The sequence below is a fragment of the Alligator sinensis genome, unplaced genomic scaffold (assembly GCF_000455745.1).
Source record: "Alligator sinensis unplaced genomic scaffold, ASM45574v1 scaffold1090_1, whole genome shotgun sequence".
In the NCBI taxonomy this organism is placed as follows: domain Eukaryota; kingdom Metazoa; phylum Chordata; order Crocodylia; family Alligatoridae; genus Alligator; species Alligator sinensis.
Genome location: NW_005843157.1, coordinates 77,727 through 88,004, shown reverse-complemented (window position 1 = coordinate 88,004; position 10,278 = coordinate 77,727).

Sequence of the window (10,278 nt, the reverse complement as noted above, 5' to 3'; positions counted from 1 at the left end):
CTCCAGACTCTCCAGGGCTTGAATCTGGTAATGGCTGCTTCTAACATGCTCCCACACAGCAGCACTGGAATGGAAAGCCCTTTCCCCGCCAACACCCCCCCCCACACCCCCAATCACTGTGCTGCTATCCCCGAGACCCCTTTTAGCCCCCCAGAATCCCAGCAGCCCTGCCTCCTGCATCCCAGGACACGTCCAGTCTCGGCCAGTACTGGGCACTCAGGGAGCCAGGGGCAGGGGTGCCTATGTCCTGCACCCCCAGGAACCCATTGCATGGGAAAGGGCAAGTGCAAGCCGCCCCCTGCCAATTCACAGCAGAGTGATGGCAGAGAAGCCCTCCCCCCACCAACTGCCCTCAAACTTGGTCCCAGCTGTTCATCCTGCATGATCTTAAACAGCAGTGAAGGCAAGGAAGCCTCTTTTCCCCAACACCCTGTCCCCGCCCATCACTGGTGTGCTACCAGCCCCAAGATCCCCAAAATACCAGAAGCCCCTCCAAATCTACAGTGGAATCTGGGAACCCCCATAGATACTTGTTTCGATGCAGATATCTCTGTGCTTAAGGTTCATTGTATAAGGAAATCCCCATAGTTTGGCCTGCTTCAGCTCATTAATACCTAGATAATGGAGTGTGAATGGAGCACAATACAGTACGCAGGGTTCTCACTCCCTTCCGAGTTAGAACAGCCAAATGGTATCTGAATGCAGTATCACTTATGCTTAAAAATTATAGCACCTTAAAATTACATTTAGGGGGTGGGGGAAGGGTTTTCTCAGTCGTGCACCTGAGGGGAGGCTTCCCTGGTCAGTTCCCTGGTCCCTGACCTGTCCTCTGACCAAAAGAGTACCACCCTGCCCCCACACCCTGCCACCACCCTGATCACCCCAAAAAGGGGCCAGGCACCCGAGACCCCATGCAGTTCCCCAAGACTGACCCCTGGCATGCAGGAGGTGCGTGGGAAATAGCCCAGGCCCTCTGCATGACATCACACCCTGCCAAAAAGCCCTGACCAATCCCCAAGACCCTTCCTGCCCCACAAGAACCACCCACCCTCCACATCACTGTGCAGCCACCATGCTTCTCCCCGCCACCCCAGCCGCCGCCTCCAACAGGGCTCACAATTAATTATGGTCTCAGGGATGATCCTGCATATTGATCAGCTGCCACTGCAAACTCCCTGATTTCTTGGGGTTTTTTTCTACAGACCACAGTGATTAGGGTTAGTGGAAGAAGTGGAATAGATGTGGCACAGATGTTTTGTCAACTGACAATGTTTCAAAATGTATTGGTGCAATGAATGTTTTTATGTAATGAGGGAAGAGGTTTCGGTGGTGGTCAATACAGTTCAAGTCCCCATGTCCCCAACAATGAAAAATATTCAATCCTAGGTGGGTGCTAAGCTAGGATTCCTCCCCCCGCCCCCACTATAGTGCTTGTCTTGGTGAAGGGTGCCATCCTTCCCCCACCCTTGGCCCCCCTCCTCCCCTTCTGCACTGCTGTGGGACCAGGACAGGGGTGGGGCAGTAGCTCTGGAGCAATGACTGCCAGACAGCACTCTCAGCCCTTGTAGGACTGGGAATGATGGAACAGAGCCCCAGGCTTTCCTGAACTGCTCCCAGTGCTGCAGTGGACTTAGTGACCAGCTCCAAGCATCAGCTGACTACATCTGATGCCCTGTTGTAGGCAGCCACCAGTGTTTCCATGTTAGCCTCCTGCCTTTCCCACAATGCTAAACTGTTTCCCCATACTTTCTCATGCCAGGCATCCTCTGCCCATGTCCTGGATTCATCTGTGGCTACTAGAAACTGCAGCATATCCTCTTTAGATTACCTTAGCCTTCTATGATGATTTTGCATTTGCTAGGCTTATGACCAGGCAACTGGCCATGGTCCAGCACCAGACCCATGCTGAGCTGTCCTCCCATGCACAGATGCAGTGCGTGCTGTTGTGTCCCTATGACGCTATAATAGGTCTTATACCAGGCAAGGAGACTAAGACACAGCTGTCCTAAACTTAAAGCAAGTTTATTGAACCCTAACAGATACATTTCTAATTAAAATTGAAGTAGCAGTAGCAGTTTAAAAATGTTAGGTGTGTAGCTAGTCAAAGCCGATTCTCAGCACCCTGAAATGTTGTAAACACAACTTCACTGGTTGATCTGGCTGTGAAGTCCTGTCTGGAGCTCCGGGCTCTTACATCTGTTGTCAAGACAGGATCTTGGATCAATGACAGGATCTTGTTAGGCTTTCTTCAGGAGTATTTAGAAGAGTACACTCTCTCACCTTTCTTTATATACCATATAGCTTGCATTTCTTAATACATAAAATGAACTTAAGCCTTCCTCCTAATGTATATTAACAATCTTGCTTCTTTTTGCCAAATATGTTTACCTTTAAATGGAATTTTCTATTCTGAGGTAATCTTTTCATTCTTAGGTGGGGGCAAGTTTTGCTCTGACTGTTCCTCTTTTGCCCAAGTTATATTTATTCTATTTAGTTAGCCAACTTCCTGATTCCGCTAAGTCAGGGATGGTATTTTTCCATCTGTTCCTTTCACTGGGTGCAGGTCTAGACCACAGATCAAGTTAAGCATGCACCGGCGGCAGTGTCTGTGGGTGGTCGCTGATTGCCACTGGCCCCTGCTAATGCTACTGGGGGTGTCTGCGGGTGGTTGCTGACTGCCAGTCAGTGCTCACCACTCCCCCTCCTCTACTGCTGACACCACTGACACCACTGTGGCCACCTGCAGGAGTTCCCCACTTGCCGCTGCCACACCCCTGCCACTGCCACCTGCAGGCAGTCACCATGCCCGCCCCCCCAGACTCTGGGGGCACACATCATTCATGCATATACATGTGTGTGGACGTGCAGATGCACATGGTGCTCCCTGCCTCCAATTGCTTTCCCCTTACTCCCACCAGTGAAGCAAAGCAAAATCACAGATAATGGTTCAGGTTTCAAAATATCAGCTGGAAGGAGATCAGAGGATTCAAAAAGAGGACATGTCCAGGAAAACCCAGATGTACGGTAACCCTAATCCTTATCCTCATGGTGATCCCATGCCTCCTGCTCCCCCAGAGTGCCAAGCATTTTGTTTGCCTGATCACTGGCGACATGTGCACCTGCTGACCTTGGAAGTGCACCCCCTGCAAAAAGTGCCGCCAATGCTGCCAGCAGCACCTGCAAATGGTGACTGCTCACCAACCCCCACCCCCTGCCCGCTACCGACACCTCCAGCAGCATCTGTGGGTGGTCCCCAATCACTGCTGGCCACTGCCAATGCTGCCCGCAGCATTCGCCACATCCCCCCGCCCCCAACACTGCCATAGCCACCTGCGGAAGCTCCCCACTCACTGCGCTGCACCCCTGCCACTGACACCACTGCGGCTGCTGCCTGAGGGCAGTCACTGTGCTCCCCCAGCTTCTAGGGGCATGCGGTATTCATGTGCCTGGTACACCTTCTCCTCCAACAGTATTTGTGACAGCTCTTCATAAAATGCACACATTTAGTTTTTTATTCCAGACCTGTTATTGGTGTCTTTGGCCTGGTAAAAGTCACTCTTCAGTACCTTGATCCTGCAGTGGCATTGCTTAAAGCAGGCTTGTCCAATATATGGCCCGCCAAGTCATTTTCTCTGGCCTGAGGTTCCTCACTCGGGACAGGCAAGGAGTCCTGGAGCCTGCTCCATGCTCCACGGTGGTGGCGGAGGGGCAGCAATGAGGTAAGGTGGGCAGGGCCAGCCCACGGGCCCCAGCTGGCAGCAAGGGGAGGGGAGCTGCTTACCCCCATGGGGCTGGGCTCATCACGTGAGCCAGGTCCCGCCACTGCTGCCCCGAGGGCTGCGCAGCACGGGGCTGCCCCAGCCATGCCTAACTGGATGAGCAGGGGACAGCGCCTGCAACTTCTCCTCTGGCTCCACCCCTTGCCCCCGGCATGCAGCCAGGGGAGCTGCATCATGGCCCGCGCCCTGCCCGCATGTGTGGTGGATGGAGGCACCGGGTAAGGCCCCGCGCAGAGTTGGGGGTGCCTCGGGGCCAGGCCAGGGCTTTGGGGCACGCGGCTGCCGGAGCCAGGCTCGGAGGGAGGCAGGAGGAGCCTGGCCCAGAGGTGCTCTACGAAGGGGGCAGCACAGCATTACCTGGCTCCTGGCTGCGGAAGGGCCGGCCGGCGCTAGCATCGGAATGCGGGGCAGCAGCTGCATTGCCTGCTGCCGTTGCTGGAGAAGAGCCGGGGGGAAGAGCCCGGAGCTGCAGAGCCCGGGCAGGACCTGCCGCCGCTTCCTCCAGCAGCCTCACGTCAGCCTGGGGCAGGAGCTGGATGCTGCAGGTGGGGCCGGGGGCCCTGGAACTGCCGCACTCCTGCCCTGCTCTGCCCTGCCCTGCTCTGCCCTGCCCCGCCAGCTGCTACCAGTCCTGGCTGCTCCTTGCAGCCACGAGGCCAAAAGCGCTGTGTGCCACTGAAAGGCCCGGGCGGCTGGGCTTCGGCTAACAGCCCCCAGTCCCGGAGCCTGCCAGCTGCCACTGGTCAAGGACCACCTGAGCCAGGCTTGTATCCAGGAAGAGAAAACCAAACCCCTCCAGATGCCCCCGAGTAGACAGCTCTGCCCACACAGGGCTGCGGGCTGCCCTGCACCAATTCAGCTGCCTTGCAGCTGCACCCCCGGCCCAGAGCCACCAAACACCATGGGTGGAGGCCATCTCTCTCCCCGCCTTTACGGGCATGGCTGAGGGGGCACAGGGGCCCAAAAAGTAAAAAATTAAAATGAATACAAGGTTGCACTAGAGAGGGCTCAGCTGGAGGAGGCTAGAGAACAATGCAGGGAAGCCAAGGGCATCCCTGACCTTTCTCCTCCCCCTCCAAGGCAGTGTCCACAGCCACCGGGGCAGAAGAACGGGCACCCTTCTGTCTCTGATGCCTTGTGTGGTACGGGCGAGAGGTCTCAGCCACCTCCACCTTTAAAAAATAATAATAGGATGCAAAACTCTGAGGAACTCAGGCCAAGGCAGCCAGAAGGGGGTTAGGTATGGCCTGCTGAGCCCCTGATTCCAGCCTGTTTCTTTCCAAGCAGTGAGTGTCTGGGAGGATGGGTTTGGGCAAAATGTGGCCAGGGCACCAAGCAGCAGCCAACGCCTAGCCCCTTTCCCTGCAAAGCTGCCAGGCCAACAAGGGAGGAATGCCAAAATAGCTTGCTGCTATAACCTAAGTGTTTATTAATCAAGTGTTTGGTATTATTTCATTGTTGCTTTTACATTGTTTTTATTTTGGATTTTAAACCACATTTCCAAACCCATTTCATTGACACTTCTTGCAACTTTATTGGTGTCAAAGGTCATGTGACATCACTTCCTGATGTGATGTCACTTCCTGTGAGGTCTTTGAATATGGCTTGCAGGCCCACTGGGTGATAAAAAGTTCATGATCTGGCCCCACGTTCAAAAAGGTTGGACACCCCTGCCTTAAAGTCTTTTCTGTGGAGGGAGATATTGGTTTCTGGCTCCTAATGCAGCATGGGTCTGACCCTGAGCAGATGGGAGAAACTGTCATCTTGGGGGATGGGCGATGGCCAGGTGCGTATTCAGGGGGCTGCAACTCTAGCACAAACAGTTCCCCCCACCATGGAGGTGGCAGGGGCTTCACCAGACTCATGCTGCTGTGCATGGCAAGGGAAGAGTGGGGGTGCTGGTTCTATTCCCTGCTGTCCCCCTACCTGCATGGGAACTAGGTGCGCTGCCAGGTTTCTGGGGGCTGCACGGGGTCCTGGAGGATGGCAGAGCAGTGATCAATGAAGGCACCCCTGCTGCCAGCACTCTACAGTGCCCAGTGCTGGGCAGAGCCAGGACATGTGTACCCATTCTGCCTCCTCTCCCATCCTGGTCACTGCCTCTACCCCAGTCTCTGCCCAAAATCATTATAAAGTATTATAGTACAAAAAGGAGATATAATTTCAACCTTTTAAATGTAATTTTTAGGTGATATAATTTTTAAACGTAAGCAGTGCTTCATTCAAACTGCATTCAGAAGGTTCCTACTCTGAATGAAGCAAGAACACTAAAGCAGTACTCCCTTTACACTCCCGTAAGGAGGTGTTAATGAATTGAAACAAGGCAGTCTATTAGGACACCCACATACAATCCTCACTTCTACAGAATAAGGCTGAAGTTCTAAGAGGGGTAGTGCATTGGGGCATGCAAACTAGGAGGGAAGAAACGTACATGAACCTTTGTCAGCAGCTTACATTGCCTCTTTCCAGAACAAAAGGTGTGCATCCTTCTGAGAACTGTGCATGTTCGAATCCTCAGCTCTAGTAGGACTCTGAAAGAATCAATGGCAACATTCAATTCTGGATCTGAACCTCCCCAAAGTCTGGGGTTATTCAGGTTTGGTGCTTGAGCTTTGGCCTGTCTCTAATTCATTCTGTTGTATATGTTCTCTTTTATATCTTCTCTTCTAAATAATGCTAGCTAACTGCCCAGCCTTAGTCAGCCCTGCCCTTCTTCCCAGGTGTCAAGTCCTCCTCCTCTTTCTCTTTATATATCTCTCTCTATTTTTTGGTCTTTAAAAGATGCTATGTATTTTTTTATATATATCAGATAGACATGAGAGTGTCAAATGGACTAAAATAGAGCTATTAAACTTTTTAGGATGTAGAATAAATATTACCAAAAAAAAAAAAAAATCCCTAGAGAGAGGGAAAAAACAGCTCTCAAAAATTATATCTGGAATTTAGAAAATGCTAAAAATGTTCTGTCTTTTGTGCTCAATAGTGAGGCCTGCCTGAGTGAAGCCTTGGAGATGGAGCCAAACTTCTTTAAAAAATTAAGTGCATGTGGATTCAGTGCTCTGATTTAGGCTCTTACAGTATCTGCACAACTACTAGACATATTGTATAACCTCTTATAATTATCAGACAATAAAAAGGGAAATACATACACAAACTAAGGCATGGCATTTAAGTTGCTTTTATTAAACCACATTGGTGGGTTTGAAAAGAGCCTTCAACTTGCAATCAAGTTAATCTTGTTTATTCCAAATCTGAGTTGAGGACTGTCTTTCTGTGTTGCTCTCACTTGATGGTGAGAGCAGCATGGGTGGTTCTTCCCCTGCCGCATCTTCAGCCAGTCTGCTTGGAAGCCTGTTTTGGGGTTGGTTTCTTCCTTGAGAGACAGTGACATGTCCCAGCATGTTCTTGAGCTTCCTATCACTTTGGGTGGCCAGCTGCAAGTGCTGCTGGGAAAGTCAGTGTTTCTTGCTGCATTTGGACCTAGACTGTTCTCAGTGGTGGCAGATGTCAGAACAAGGGGCAACAGTTTCAAGTTGCAGCAGGGGAAGTGTAGGTTGGATATTAGGAAGGATTATCTCGCTAGGAGGGTAGTAAAGCACTGGAACAGGTTACCTGGAGGGGTGGTGGGATCTTCATCCTTGGAGGCTTTTCAGACCCAGCTGGACAAAGCTTTGGCTGGGATGATGTAGTCGGGGATGGTCCTGCTTTGAGCAGGGGGTTGGACCAGATGTGACCTCCTGAGGTCCATTCCAACCTCATTTTCTATGATTCTGTGGTTTGGTAACTTCTGCAGCACTATCCATGATCTCATCGGTCAGATATTGAAGCACAGTGACCATATACACTGGGGCTCCAGCTCCAATGTGCTCTGCAATCTGCCCTTTGTTCAGTAGCCTGTCTACAGGGCTGACAGAAAATAACAGCCCAGCCCAGGAAGAGTGGGAGACTTTGGCTTTCATTTTCTTGGCTTAAGAGCTATTATGAAAATACTGAAAGTCAGTGTCTGTCTCAGCCACGCTGCAAACTTCTACTCTTCCACTGCCTTGATTGGATTTTCTGTGCTGTAGCTGAGCTTGCCTTTATCTTTCCTTACTTATGAAGACTTGATTGGCTTTGTAGTTTTTCTTGTTAGGCTCTGGTTACCTGGTCATTCTTTCTTTCTTTGTCTCTTTTCTTGTGGTCTGATCTGGTAACATGTGGCTTCTCTCAGCCACTTACTAAAGTGTGGACAGTTTTACACTAGCTTTGTCTGAGCATAGGATTTTTTTATATTTGGTATAGGGAGCAAGCTTCTTTTCTGATTGGTCCAATATGGACCAATGAGAAGCTGCATCCTTTGTTACCCGAGCGTCACAGTAGCCCTCTCCTTTTATTACATCATTCTCATTAACCATCCCTTTGTGATGTGATTTTTCCTGTCACAACTGCTTCTTCACCAGTTAAGTTGTAATATACCTTAACGTCCTGTTTTAAGACGTTCAGGTATTAAACAGAACACAAGAAAGAATCAATATTTCTCTATAACCTAGTGGTTATGGTGCTATCTTCTGAGACAGGAGACCTGAGTTTTTCACCTTGCCACCAGGTATCCATTTTATATTAGACACTGGTTAAAAAATAGAAACAACCTGGGCAGTGTGGACCAGACTCTAGTCTCTCTTCTCAGCAGTGCCCTAACCAATAGATTAAAGTCAGACTCACTCTAGCTTGTTCTCCTTGTAGGCCTACCATGAGTCTTACACTCCTTCTTGCCCAATGGTCCAACTTTAACTGGAGAGGTAGAAAGACCTTTTACTAAGCCTATTCTATAGCTGGTGATTAGGAAACTCATCTGGGATGTAGTTAAAATCACCTGAGGGCAAGAGGGCCTAGAATCCAGGTTTTCCATATCCTGGGTGAATTCTGGGCAAAAAGGTGGGCACTATCACTGGGCGTGAGCTGAAAGATTGGTGTTTTAGAATAACCAAACACTCCAGCTATCCATGCTCAAAAGCTATGTGCCAAGAAGTTTTGGAGGCTTTATGATACATTACAACCTGCCTGACATCTAATTCACTAGGTACCTGCCTGACCTGACCTATTACATTCTTCTCCTCCCCCACCTTTTCTCCCCCTTCCCCACCCCTACTTTTCTGCCCTTTGTCCTACTGATTTCCAACTATTTCCTTCTTCACTGAGAGCCTCTTTATTACCTTGTATTATTACCACTGTAGTGTTTCCCTTTGGCCTTTTTTTCCCCTGCCTTCTTCCCCCTCCCTTCCTTACTTAACCTTTTGTTTTTTCTAATTTCTGCCTATTTATATTTTCACTGACATCCTGTCACACTTTTAGCTTCTCTCATTCCTGTTTTCCTGATCTCCAGCTATTTCCTTTTTCACAGTCAGTCTCTTTTCTACCTTGTATTCTATCACTGTAATGTCTCCCTTTGGCCTCCCCCCATGCCCCTTTGCTTTCATCCCCCTTCTTTACCTACTTTATCTTTTGTCTTTCTAATTTTTACCAATTTACAGTCTCACTGACATCATGCCACATTTTTAGCTTCTCTCATTCCTTGGAGTCTCAGACCAGCAGCGATTCCCTATGCTTGAAGAAGGGTGACCGCACCCGGAAGCTTGCCAAGAGCGTTTTTCCAACTACTTAATTGGTCTAATAAAAGATATCACATCTACTCAAAGAACCTTGCCTTCTATATCCTTAGACCAACATGGCTACAAACAAAAACCCAAAAGTTTCTGAGACACACAGGCAGCTTCTTCAGCTCCAGGCAAAAGAGGGATTAACTCTACTTTTTAAGCTTGTCGGCATCTTAATTACACCACAACTGTTATGCAGCTCAATAAAAGTGATCTGGTATCAAGAAATGCTGAGCATTCCAAACACCTTGTGAAGTCAGCAGCAGCTGTCACAGCTTGGCTCCACTTCAGATCAAGTGACTTAAGTCAAGACTCCCAAAATCCAAACTTTTCCATAACATATTCCATTCTGTGCAGGCTCTGCGCCTGAAAAGTCTTCTTCATGAATGAACCCTGTGCTCTCATCCATAGTCTCATTGGAGATACATTGCTCCATACATTATTTCACATTCACAGAAAGTGAAATAACTCAGAATTTGGCCCTTGTTTATAATCTTAGATTAGTTTATACCTGGGGCTGTGGTGAGGACTCTAAAATACACAATATCAGAGTCTTGTACGTATCACCATTACCCAGAAGTATTAACAAAACTTCATAGGGGCGGAGTGACTTGGTATTCAATGCTGCTATAACCACTTTGGTTGGAAATGGTCCTACACAAAATCCATCAATTTTCGTGAGAGTATTACAGTAGAAAGATGTGATGAGATGTCTGGAAGGATGGTAACCCTAACCCTAACCCAGAGCCTTACAGACTGGGAGACAGAAAGGTGGAGGCAGAGGTGGTGCCTGCCATGGCTGCTCCCCACGCCACACCTCATGGCTACGCACCCCGCCCCTCCCACATGCCAACCCCCTCCCCCCC